Here is a 13,235-nt window from a genome sequence, read left to right on the forward strand (position 1 = left end):
AACTATGTAACTCATTTCAATTTGCTATGGTCGAAGATAAGACTAAATATGATGTAGTCATAGCAAAATTTGATCTTCACAGATTAATGGAACATTTGAGTGTTTTGTCTTTCAGAAAAGGATGCAAAATAATGGGGAATCGATTGATTGCTTCATGACAGCATGGTAGGACAGTGGTTAGCACTGTGACTTCACAGCGCCAGAGTCCAAGGTTCGATTCCCGGCTTGGGTCACTCTGTGTGCAGAGTCTGCACGTTCTCCCAGTGTCTGCGTGAGTTTCCTCCGGGTGCTCCGATTTCCTCCCACAATCCAAAGATGTGCAAGTTAGGTGGATTGGCCATGCTAAATTGCCCCTTCATGTCCAAAAAGGTTGAGTGAGGTTACTGGGTTACGGGGATAGGGTGGAGGAGTGGGAAAGTGCTGACTCGATGGGCCGAACGACTCTGCCATATCTCTAAGATTTGAGATTGTTGATTCAAACAAATCTTTACTCTTAGCTGCACAAGCCTGTAAGGATCTTTCCCTAATTCAGAGAAGTTATAGCACAAGTTCATCTCACCCACCTGTCCAAGACGACATACAAGAAATTCTTGATTGCTTTCTGCACGTCTTTGAAGACATGGGTACTCTTCCCTATCAATATAAAATTCAGTTACAGCCAGATGCCAAACCAGTGGTACACCCGCCGAGAAGAGTTTCTGCCGGTACCGCTTCGGGAAAATTGAAGCACGAGCTTGCACGTATGCAAAACCTTGGCACAATATCCAAAATAACAGCACCGACTGACTGGGTCAGTTCAATGGTGTGTGTAAAGAAACCTTCTGGGGAATTAAGGATATGCACCGATCCTAAAGGTCTTAATAAAAATATTAAGAGAGAGCACCATCCTATACCCAAGTGGGAAGAAATCACCAGCGAAATGGCGAATGATAGAAGTTTTTCCAAACTGGATGCCTCCAGAGGATTTTGGCAAATGCAGTTAGATGACACGAGCAAGAAGTTGTGTATGTTCAACACACTGTTTGGTAGATACTGTTTCAACAGAATGCCATTTGGTATTATTTCAGCATCGGAGATATTTCATCGAGTGATGGGGTAGATGACTGAAGTTGAAGGTGTATGAGTACATGTGGATGATATAATTGTCTGGTTATCGACAAGAGAAGAACACAATGCAAGGCTGTTGCAAGTATTCCAACGAGTACATAAATTTGGTTTGAAACTGAACAGAGCCAAATGTAGTTCTGGTATCTCAACTCTGAAGTTTCTTGGAGATCAAATTTCGGAACATGGTGTGCGACCTGATGACGACAAGATTGCTGCCATATAGAAAATGAAAGTCCCAGAGGACAAGAAAGCTGTGTTGAGACTCTTAGGTGTTGTGAATTTCCTGGGAAAGTTCATTCCTAACCTCTCATCCAGAACTACTTCTTTGCGACATGTCATCAAAAAGTCTACCACATTTGCATGGACTGACACTCATCAAAATGAATGGATTGATCTGAAGTCTCAATTGACTACTACTGCACCTCTTCTTTCTTTCTTTGACCCCGACAGAGAAACAAAAATCTCAGCGGATGCAAGTAAACGTGGAATTGGAGCAGTTCCTCTGCAGAGAGATGACAATTATTTATGGTTACCAGTTGCCTATGCTTCAAGAGCAATGACGCCAACTGAACAGCGGTATGCCCAAATAGAAAGGGAATGCTTAGATATACAGGAATTCTCAAGTTTCACTATTATGTATATGGTCTTCCTACATTTTCAGTCGAGACTGATCACAGACCACTTGTTCACATCATTCACAATGATTTGAATGATATGCCACCAAGGTTACAGCGTATCCTGATGAAGCTACGTAGATGCGAATTTCGACTTGTATATACTCCAGGCAAGGAATTGATAATTGCTGACGTGTTATCACATTCTGTTAATTCAGAAGAGCAACCATCTGAATTTATTCAGCACATAGAAGCTCAAGTGTTGCTTCGAGCTGAAACCTTACCTGCCTCAGACGACAAACTGAAACTCATCCGTGAAGAAACCAAGAAAGATTCAATGTTACTTCATGTCATAGGCCATTTAAACAATGATTGGCCAAATGGACATTATTCCAAGTATAGGAACATACAAGCTGAACTAACAGTTGTGGATGGATTGTTATTTCGACTTGATCGCATAGTGATTCCTATATCACTTAGACCCATGATTCTGAACCAGATACACGAAGGTCACCTCGGCATTGAAAAATGCAAGAGAAGAGTAAGACAAGCTGTTTATTGGCCTGGTATCAACCGAGACATCACAAATCTTATACCCGAGTGTGAAAATGTCAAAAAATTCCAACCTGCACAATGCAAAGAAAAACTTCTTCCACGTTGCATTGGAGAAAACTCCATGGTCAAAAGTAGGAATTGATTTGTTTCATTTCAATGGCCATGATTACGTGTTAATCATAGACTGCTTTTCGAATTATCCTGAAGTCATCAAGTTGTTAGACTTAACTTCTCGATCTGTTATAAAGGCTACAAAAGAAATCTTTGGGAGACATGGTATTCCGAACACTGTCATGTCTGATAACAGACCATGCTTTGATAGTCATGAATGGGCTGAATTCACCAAAGAATATAATTTTGCTCACATTACATTAAGTCCGCACTATCTCCAATCAAATGGGAAAATTGACAAAGGGATTCACATAATGAAACAACTTCATAAATCCTTTGATTCTCATGCTGACATGAACCTTGCTGTACTCAACTACTGAGCAACTCCGCTTGCCACGGGTTTGTCACCAGCACAATTGTTGATGAACAGGGAGTTGAGGACGACTCTTCCATCCATTAGGCTACCTGATCCAGATCATCTACCCGTAATCAAAAAGATGAAACGTCAACAAGATATACAACTATACTACAATCAACATATAACTACACTGGAAACACTGAATCCAGGGGATCAAGTCAGGATTTGAATTCCTGATGGAGGATGGTCTGCCATTGCCAAAGTTATTCGTCAAGCAGCACCACGCTCCAATATCATTCAAACGAATGAAGGTTCAATTGTTCGACGTAATCGACGAGCACTTTTGAAAATCAAACCACCTGACAAGATTTTTCCAGATCTACAACTGCGTGAAAGTCTCTTTCGCAATACAATGACACCTTCCAAGTTTATTGAAGAATCACAGAAGACGTTAAAAAGTTCTGACTCTTCTCTTCGTGGTTTGAGAAGGTCAACCAGAAATAGAAGGAAGCCGGACAGACTCAATTTGTGAATCGTACCTGTTGGACTATTTAATTATTGATTTTTTTTCACTCACATTGTCCCCCGATGTTATACATTTTTTCCTTTTGATAATAGAAAAGAAATATCTAAAAAAATACGTGGGATGTAATGATATGTATATAGTCAGGTTAGTGAAGGGTTAATAATTAATCTCTGCGCGCAGTCTGGTGGCGCAGTGGGTTAGCCCTGATGCCTCACGGCGCCGAGGTCCCAGGTTCGATCCTGGCTCTGGGTCACTGTCTGTGTGGAGTTTGCACATTCTCCCCGTGTTTGCATGGGTCCCACCCCCACAACCCAAAGATGTGCAATGCTAGGTGAATTGGCCATGCTAAGTTGCCCCTTAATTGGAAAAATAAAATAAAATTGGGTACTCTAAATTTGTAAAAAATAAATAAATAATTACATCCAAGTATACCGTTTTGGATGCTGTTGGGGGGGGATGGCCTACCGGGGGAAGGCCCTAGCGGCCAGGTCTCTGGCACTGAATCTGGCTCTGGGGCTCAGAAGGGAAGGGGGGCGAATAGAAAAGCAATAGTTGTAGGAGATTCAATGGTTAGGGGAATAGATAGGAGATTCTGTGGTCGCGAGCGAGACTCCCGGAAGTACAAGCAGGACGGGTTGCATCTGAACCAGAGGGGCACCAATATCCTGGGAGGGAGGTTTTCTAGTACTCTTCGGGAGGGTTTAAACTGATTTGGCAGGGGAATGGGAACCGGATTTGTAGTCCAGCAACTAAGGTAGCCGATATTCAGGACGTCAAAGCGTGTAATGAGGCAGTGGGGAAGGGAAAGACAAAGGAGAGTACTTGCAGGCACGTAGATGGGTTGAAGTGTGTATACTTCAACGCAAGAAGTATCAGGAATAAGGTGGGTGAACTTAAGGCATGGATCGGTACTCGGGACTACGATGTGGTGGCCATCACGGAAACTTGGATAGAAGAGGGGCAGAAATGGTTGTTGGAGGTCCCTGGTTATAGATGTTTCAATAAGATTAGGGAGGGTGGTAAAAGAGGTGGGGGGGGGTGGCATTGTTAATTAGAGATAGTATAACAGCTGCAGAAAGGCAGTTTGAGGAGTATCAGCCTACTGATGTTGTATGGATTGAAGTCAGAAATAGGAAAGGAGCAATCACCTTGTTAGGAGTTTTCTATAGGCCCCCCAATAGTAGCAGAGATGTGGATTGGGAAACAGATTTTGGAAAGGTGCAGAAGTCACAGGGTAGTAGTCATGGGTGACTTTAACTTCCCAAACATTGAGTGGAAACTCTTTAGATCAAATAGTTTGGATGGAGTGGTGTTTGTGCAGTGTGTCCAGGAAGCTTTTCTAACTCAGTATGTAGATTGTCCGACCAGAGGAGGGGCAATATTGGATTTAGTACTTAGTAATGAACCAGGGCACGTGATAGATTTGTTAGTGGGGGAGCATTTTGGAGATAGTGACCACAATTCTGTGACTTTCACTTTAGTAATGGAGAGAATTAGGTGCATGCAACAGGGCAAGGTTTACAATTGGGGGAAGGGTAAATACGATGTTGTCAGACAAGAATTGAAGTGCATAAGTTGGGAACATAGGCTGTCGGGGAAGGACACAAATGAAATGTGGAACTTGTTCAAGGAACAGGTACTACGTGTCCTTGATATGTATGTCCCTGTCAGGCAGGGAAGAGATGGTCGAGTGAGGGAACCATGATTGACAAGAGAGGTTGAATGTTTTGTTGAGAGGAAAAAGGAGACTTATGTAAGGCTGAGGAAACAAGGTTCAGACAGGGCGTTGGAGGGATACAAGATAGCCAGGAGGGAACTGAAGAAAGGGATTAGGAGAGCTAAGAGAGGGCATGAACAATCTTTGGCGGGTAGGATCAAGGAAAACCCCAAGGCATTTTACACCTATGTGAGAAATATGAGAATGACTAGAGCGAGGGTAGGTCCGATCAAGGACAGTAGCGGGAGATTGAGTATTGAGTCTGAAGAGATAGGAGAGGTCTTGAACGAGTACTTTTCTTCTGTATTTACAAATGAGAGGGGCCATATTGTTGGAGAGGACAGTGTGAAACAGACTGGTAAGCTCGAGGAAATACTTGTTAGGAAGGAAGATGTGTTGGGCATTTTGAAAAACTTGAGGATAGACAAGTCCCCCGAGCCTGACGGGATATATCCAAGGATTCTATGGGAAGCAAGAGATGAAATTGCAGAGCTGTTGGCAATGATCTTTTCGTCCTCACTGTCACAGGGGTGGTACCAGGAGATTGGAGAGTGGCGAATGTCGTGCCCCTGTTCAAAAAAGGGACTAGGGATAACCCTGGGAATTACAGGCCAGTTAGTCTTACTTTGGTGGTAGGCAAAGTCATGGAAAGGGTACTGAAGGATAGGATTTCTGAGCATCTGGAAAGACACTGCTTGATTAGGGATAGTCGGCACGGATTTGTGAGGGGTCGGTCTTGTCTTACAAGTCTTATTGAATTCTTTGAGGAGGTGACCAAGCATGTGGATGAAGGTAAAGCAGTGGATGTAGTGTACATGGATTTTAGTAAGGCATTTGATAAGGTTCCCCATGGTAGGCTTCTCCAGAAAGTAAGGAGGCATGGGATAGTGGGAAATCTGGCCAGTTGGATAACGAACTGGCTAACCGATAGAAGTCAGAGAGTGGTGGTGGATGGCAAATATTCAGCCTTGATCCCTGTTACCAGTGGCAAACCGCAGGGATCAGTTCTGGGTCCTCTGCTGTTTGTGATTTTCATTAATGACTTGGATGAGGGAGTTGAAGGGTGGGTCAGTAAATTTGCAGACGATACGAAGATTGGTGGAGTTGTGGATAGTAAGGAGGGCTGTTGTCGGCTGCAAAGAGACATAGATAGGATGCAGAGCTGGGCTGAGAAGTGGCAGATGGCGTTTAACCCTGAAAAGTGTGAGGTTGTCCATTTTGGAAGGACAAATATGAATGCGGAATACAGGGTTAACGGTAGAGTTCTTGGCAATGTGGAGGAGCAGAGAGATCTTGGGGTCTATGTTCATACATCTTTGAAATTTGCCACTCAAGTGGATAGAGCTGTGAAGAAGGCCTATGGTGTGCTAGTGTTCATTAACAGAGGGATTGAATTTAAGAGCCGTGAGGTGATGATGCAGCTGGACAAAACTTTGGTAAGGCCACATTTGGAGTACTGTGTACAGTTCTGGTCGCCTCATTTTAGGAAGGATGTGGAAGCTTTGGAAAAGGTGCAAAGGAGATTTACCAGGATGTTGCCTGGAATGGAGAGTAGGTCTTACGAGGAAAGGTTGAGGGTGCTAGGCCTTTTCTCATTAGAACGGAGAAGGATGAGGGGCGACTTGATAGAGGTTTATAAGTTGATCAGGGGAATAGATAGAGTAGACAGTCAGAGACTTTTTCCTCGGGTGGAACAAACCATTACAAGGGGACATCAATTTAAGGTGAATGGTGGAAGATATAGGGGGATGTCAGAGGTAGGTTCTTTACCCAGAGAGTAGTGGGGGCATGGAATGCACTGCCTGTGGAAGTAGTTGAGTCGGAAACATTATGGACCTTCAAGCAGCTATTGGATAGGTACATGGATTACGGTAAAATGATATAGTGTAGATTTATTTGTTCTTAAGGGCAGCACGGTAGCATTGTGGATAGCACAATTGCTTCACAGCTCCAGGGTCCCAGGTTCGATTCCGGCTTGGGTCACTGTCTGTGCGGAGTCTGCACATCCTCCCCGTGTCTGCGTGGGTTTCCTCTGGGTGCTCCGGTTTCCTCCCACAGTCCAAAGATGGGCAGGTTAGGTGGATTGGCCATGATAAATTGGCCTTAGTGTCCAAGATTGCCCTTAGTGTTGGGTGGAGGTGTTGACTTTGGGAAGGGTGCTCTTTCCAAGAGCTGGTGCAGACTCAATGGGCCGAATGGCCTCCTTCTGCACAATAAATTCAATGATAATCTATGATTAATCTAGGACAAAGTTCGGCACAACATCGTAGGCCGAAGGGCCTGTTGTGTGCTGTATTTTTCTATGTTCTATGTTCTATCTCTGTGTAAATCAAACACTACAGGGCGTTACCACTTCTCTATATTTAAGTCAGACTCTGAGGGAATTCTGGCAGTAGCATAAGGAGAAAGCATGATGAAAGCATATGAAGAAGATTAGAGTGGATACAGTTAGCACGATGTTAGATCGTAATGTAGTTAGTGACTAATTAGATTATTGAGTACTGTAAGACAGATTCAATGTCACTTAATTATTTTCGGTAGCTCAGTAGAGTGTGTGAACTTCATTTAATTAGTAGTGTAATAATAAATTAGTTTTGTTTCAATCTTTTGATTGGTATATTCTTTGTCAACACTACATTGGATCATTCTGGAAGAAAGGACAAAGAATACAACATATTACCAATCATGGTAATATAACACTATGGCGATGTTGGACACTTTCTGTAGCCCCTCTCTCTCCCTCAGTAGCCACCACGACGGTTTCACGATTTTTAAAAGCACAGTGAACCGCACCATCGGGAACTCGGCCCATCAAAGGCAGAGCACCGAGGAGGCCCTGGAGGCTACCGGGTCGGGCCCGCTAATGACATGCAAATGGTGTTTACTGTGCGTACATTCCGGAATGCATTGATGCTGCTGTCGAGGTGATGGAGAATTGCGATTTGGCATCAAATCAGCGCCTCCGCGATTTGGCATCAGAACCTATTCTCCATCCAATCACCTTTCCCGATTTCGGCGTTGGTCAATGGAGAATCCCACCCTTTGTTTGGAGCAGTGATGTCAAATTCTCCCCATCTTAAACTTCAAATGGGTCCAAAGATCTTTTCTAAAGGAACAAAATCCTATTTCTGGGACAAACACAGAACTTTCACTTTTTTACACAACTACCCAGCGCCTGTTCGAGGTATGTTTCTGATTATCCACGGATCACTTACCATTGACATCTAGCCGAATCAGCAGCAAGTCTTTGATTTTGTTTATCGTACGTACTAAATTCTTCAGATGTAACAGGAATAATCGTGAAGCAGCCTTTATGGTGTAATCAGTGTATGGTAGGAATGGCAGGGATAGGGTAATGGGGTAGGTTGTAATATGCACAGTTTGTGACAGGATTTACAGTGGGACAGAAGGTGAAGTATGTGGCAGGAATGATATCAGGGCTGGCTGCATTATGTAATCAGCATGACAGTGATGACTACTGTCTTTATGATGTAATCAGTGTATGACATGAAAAGGTTTTACAAATTTGATGTTTGCCAGGCATGAAATTGTATCATTGGACAGAAAATGGATCACTATCAAATTGGTCTTCAGTGATGGTGTAAAACAGGTGATATCACGGAATGGTTACAGTGCAGAAGGAGGCCACTTGACCGATTGTGCCTACACTGGTTCTCCAAATGAACATCTCGTCCCATTTCCCGTCCTCTCTCTGTAACCCTTCAATTGCTTTTTTTTCAGAAAACAGTCTAATTGCCTTTTGAATGCTTCCTTCTAACCTGCCTCCACCTCACTCTCAGGCAGTCTAAATCCTAACCATTCGCTCTGCAAAACTATTTCTCCTCGTACCACTTTTGCTTTTTTTATTAATACCCAGTACAATCTTGTTCTCCGTCCTTTTGTGAGTGGGAACAGTTTCTCCCGATTTACTCTGTCCAGATCCTTTATGATTTTGAAGATCTCTATCAAATCCCCTCTCAGCCTTCTTTTCTTTAAGGGAAACATCCCCAACTTTCCAATCTATCTTCTTAGTTCCTCATGTCTGGAGCCATTTGGGACTTCCGGTATGGCGATGTGCCTCCCTCTCCCCACCAGGAGACGGATGGAGGACCTTCCATCCTACCCTGCATATCTTTGGGTTGTGGGGTGTGATCCATGCAGACACTCGGAGAATGTGCAAACTCCACACGGACAGAGACCTGGGGCTGGGATCGGACCCGAGTCCTCGTCATCGTGAGGCAGCAGTGCTAACCACTGCGCCGCCATGCTGCCCTGTTATTGGTTCTTTCAAAATAATTTTTGTTTTGGTTTTATGATTAAAGGTGATTATTTCTAAGTGAACATGGGTTTGGTTATTTTTTTAAATCTGTGAAACTATTTAAATCTACACTATATTATTATGTAACTTTATGTGTGGCATGCTTAAATGTGTTTGTATGTTCTATGTTAGAGCATGGTCATAAGGTTTTAAAAGCGTCCCAGGGCTTTATTTGCTGTCACTGTCCTTATAACATCTGGTAACCCAGTGGCGGTGAAGCATGACTACAGATTCTGCAATACCTATCAGAGAGATAGTTCACATCTCAGGAGGCTTGCATACATCAACTAAGGCTTTAAACTTTGTTAGAGTATTTGAAGTAATCACTGAGGCAGCAGAGAAACAACACATCTTAAAATACATTGCAAAATCCAAATGTATTTTAGTTCTGAATCATCTGGGAGAACAGGCGTGCTAACATTAGCGTGCTTGAAGAGTCAATAGCACAATTATCGAGGCCATAATCATCCAAAACCAACTCCGCTGGGCGGCCTATATGCTTAGGATGTCAGAGTCTCGACTGCCAAAGTAAATCTTCTTCACCAAGCTCAAGGAAGGATCCCAAACAAGACAAGGACAAAGGTAGCTCTTTAAAGATATCTTGAAAGCTTACCTCAAGAAATGGGACATAGACGTCAATGCCTGGCAGACTTTGCTCAGAAGAGACCTACGTGGAGGATTCCCATATGTCCCTCCCCGCTATCCACCTTCACTACTTTCCATTTCTCTCTTAGTGTTGGACAAGGTATTTACCAAGACTCGCTTCCACAGCCATATTTTCCTCCTCAGTGACTGTCTTCATCTCCGACTTACCCCATGGGGATTTCAACTTAAACTCTACCCTGCATGTAACCTCCAGGATTACAGGTACCTCCAGGTTATACAGCATTCTTCCAACTGCTGCTCTCGCCGCACCCTGAAAGCCACACTCAGTGCCATGCGCCACCACATTAAGACACTCAACATCTCTTTCCAGCAGCACCATCTTACACTCGCTCAAAGTTGTCCCTGTCCCCAATTTCATTTCATCCTTCGCATCATTTGACGCCTTAACAAGAAACTTTTCATGTTTCTTGCAGATGTTAAGGAACGCAAGCTTCAACAACTTATCGGCACCACTTCCCATCCTAAGCTCTCCACCAGTCCCACTCTCTCATACACCATTTCTTCTAGCCCCAACCCATGCTGCGTATTCACCATACCCTCCGACCTTCTCCTCTCTGAGGCTGAGCGTGCTGTTTTCAGCAAAGGACTCAGCTTTATACCCTTACGTCCCCACCTCAATGAATTCCAGGCATGACCTTTTATTTATTTCTTGTCTTTTTTTATATATATTCTTCCCCCCCATCTTATCCCCCCCTGTCCTTATCTTTTCTCCCCTTTACTTCCCCCCCCCCCCCCCTACATTTGTCACAGCTTACCCTCTGATTTTAGTTTCTCTGCTGTTTGGCCTTTCACACCTTTTGTTCTCTCTGGGTAGTGCCATTAGCACTCTTTCCCCTGGGTTTCGGTGGCCAAATCCCTCTTTTCCCTTGGTTTCTATGGCTATGACTCATCTTTCATTCCTTCACCCCATTGTATAAATATCTCCCACCTTCTATGCCTTTTAGCTTTGACAAAGGGTCATCTGGACTTGAAACGTTAGCTCTTTTCTCTTCCTACAGATGCTGCCAGACCTGCTGAGAGTTTTCAGCATTTTCTCTTTAGGTACTTGGAGGAATGTCCTATTTGAAGAGACACAATTCTTTGAGATGATCTGACGGCAAGAGGAGGCCCGGAAAAGGGGCCTGAGAAAGGAATACCCGAGCCCTAGCACTCAAGGACCGATCCCACCTTTTAGATAACTCTTGCCAAGTGAGTGATTGAAGATTTGGCTCTGGGATCGGACTCAGCAGCAACACAAGAACCCACATAACCCATGACCAGTAACATGGAGTATCTTCAGTGGACAATCATACTCGTTAGTGAATGATCACCACATTCTATCTATTATAGTTCCTTTAATGGACTACACCTCATGACAAACCAAAGTTTAAACAAAAATCTTTCACTTTTTGTGACTCCAAATTCACTTTATACAATAAAGTATCTCTTTAAGGGAATTAACAGCCTCATGACAAACTAAAGTTAAAACAAAAAGTATTTTTCTTTCACTTTATTGGCATTTTAAACATACTTATAAATGCCAAACACTGTTAATGTAAAGCATTAACCTACCAAACAAATATCTCACTATATCTCCTGCCTCTTCTCGAGGATCCTGGAGTGAGAAATAAAAGTACAAATAAAAAGGGGTAAAAACTTACCTAACATCAGGGCAAGTCGACCAAGTTAGCGCTGCCCCTTTAATTTACATTCAGCAGCTCCAATGCTGTGCTTCACCCAATCTGTCAAAAAAATGTTTGAATGCCGTTCGCTTCCAAAGCGCATACCCGTTTGTCCGCACTTCCGGGTCATCGCCACTCATGTGCGGCAGTCCAGTGACTTAAGTCCAGGATCGCAGAGGAGGTTAAGGGCCATACTGGCCTTAGAAATGATGATCATAATTTAAAGGGTTATGTTATGAGGGCAGGCTATTCCCTGGAGTTCAGAAGGTTGAGGGGTGAGCTAGAATGATACAGCACAGATGGAGGCTATTCAGCCACTCCTCTGTCCTTTCCTCTTAGACCTGAAATGTTTTGCCTTCAAGAACATATATACCTTTTTAAAAATAAAACATTTTAGGCAGCGCATTTCACAATACAGCAACTCACTCCATTAAAAGGAAATCTTGGCCTGAATTCTCCAGCCGCTGGCATTCTCTGTTCCCGCTGGCAGTGGACCCGTGCCCGCAGGTTCCCCCACAGCGTGGGTTGGTTTCAATGGAAAATCCCATTGATAAGCAGCAGCAAACGGTGCACCGCCGAGAAACACGCGGCTAAGGGTCCGGAGAAACCAGCCCCTGATCTCACCTAGAATCATAGAATCTACAGTGCAGAAGGAGGCCATTCAGCCCATCAGGTCTGCACCGGTCCTTGGAAAGAGCACCCTATGCCTCCACCCAATCCCTGCAATTTAGTAACCCCACCTAACCTTTTGGAAACTAAGGAGTAATTTAGCATGGCCAATCCACCTCACCTGCACCTCTTTGGACTGTGGGAGGAAACTGGAGCACCCGGAGGAAATCCATGCAGAGAGGGGGAGAAAATGAAAACTCCACATAGTCACTCGAGGCCGAAATTGAACCTGGGACCCTGGAGCTGTGAGGCAGCAGTGCTAACCACTGTGCCATCGTGCCGCCTGTGGTTCTTCCACCTCTGCCACCTCTGCTTCTTTTACCAGTTATCGTTAGTCCGTGGCCTCTTGTTACTGGCCCTTCAGTCGGTGGGATCGGAGTCTCTTTAATTATTCTATCAAAACCCTTCATGATTTTTAATATCACTTTCAAACCTACTCTTTGCGTTCTCTGCTATAAGGATTTCATTACGAATCTATTTTACTTTAAAATAATTCTGTAGTCACAAAGTTGTATTTCAAGGTGTATCAGATTCCTAAGCCACTACACCAACACTGCTGTGAAGTGCCTTGGTTTGTTTTTACTACATTAAATATGCGATATAAATGCAAGTTGTTGAAGATCACACTATCTTAGTGGGAAAGCCTGTGCTAAAAGCTGCAGTATATGTTCTGCATGCAGGTGGCATTGTAATGAGTGTTTCCAATTTTGACTTAATGGTACCAACAATGCTAAAATGCGAGGAAATAGTGTATTTCGAGACTGACCATTGGGTGGTAGTGTGCCACAAATCATGATGTGTTGCTTTTTCCTGGTTACACCTTATTAACCTTCTTCTACAAGGTAAATAAGTGCAACATATTTCAAATGTTGTTGAAAATGTTAAAGTTTTATCAAAGATATATAATTTCTTCACATCCTCTCATAGTGGTGC

The 13,235-nt window shown here is 43.5% G+C and overlaps 1 protein-coding gene across 3 annotated transcripts in view; it reads right to left on the bottom strand.

Moving 5' to 3' along the window:
• LOC140428795 (uncharacterized) overlaps nucleotides 1-8,395 on the bottom strand; it is a 59,620-nt gene extending 51,225 nt beyond the window's left edge. For all 3 annotated transcript variants that reach the window (XM_072515483.1, XM_072515486.1, XM_072515484.1), the window contains exon 1: nucleotides 8,204-8,395. The gene's annotated coding sequence lies outside the window, so the exon portion shown is untranslated. The remainder of the gene's footprint in view (nucleotides 1-8,203) is intronic.
• Nucleotides 8,396-13,235: the final 4,840 nt, after the last annotated feature.

This window comes from Scyliorhinus torazame, chromosome 8 (assembly GCF_047496885.1).
Source record: "Scyliorhinus torazame isolate Kashiwa2021f chromosome 8, sScyTor2.1, whole genome shotgun sequence".
In the NCBI taxonomy this organism is placed as follows: domain Eukaryota; kingdom Metazoa; phylum Chordata; class Chondrichthyes; order Carcharhiniformes; family Scyliorhinidae; genus Scyliorhinus; species Scyliorhinus torazame.